The sequence below is a fragment of the Etheostoma spectabile genome, chromosome 20 (assembly GCF_008692095.1).
Source record: "Etheostoma spectabile isolate EspeVRDwgs_2016 chromosome 20, UIUC_Espe_1.0, whole genome shotgun sequence".
NCBI classification, from domain to species: domain Eukaryota; kingdom Metazoa; phylum Chordata; class Actinopteri; order Perciformes; family Percidae; genus Etheostoma; species Etheostoma spectabile.
Window position 1 is genome coordinate 4,289,618 of NC_045752.1, and position 352 is coordinate 4,289,969.

Below are 352 nucleotides of genomic sequence, written 5' to 3' on the forward strand. Positions count from 1 at the left end.
TAAATGTGTCCGAGTCCAATATTCCGACTTGAGAAACGGGTTAAGAATGTGATGGGGGGGGGGGGGGGTGTCTTAGGATTTTGGATATACAGTGGTGCTCATAAGTCTATGAACCCATGCTAAAGTTGACTAAAAATTTGGCTTAAAAAAATCATATTTTTAAAAATTCAACCTTTAAGGACACCTATTTTCTTTGTGAACGAATAATGTACAGTCATGTAAAATAAATTTATGTTCTTCCTTAAAAAAGAGGGGGCATAAGTATACACACCCCTATGTTTAATTCCCATCGAGGCAGGCAGATTTTAATTTTTAAAAGGCCAGTTATTTCATGGATCCAGGATACTATGCA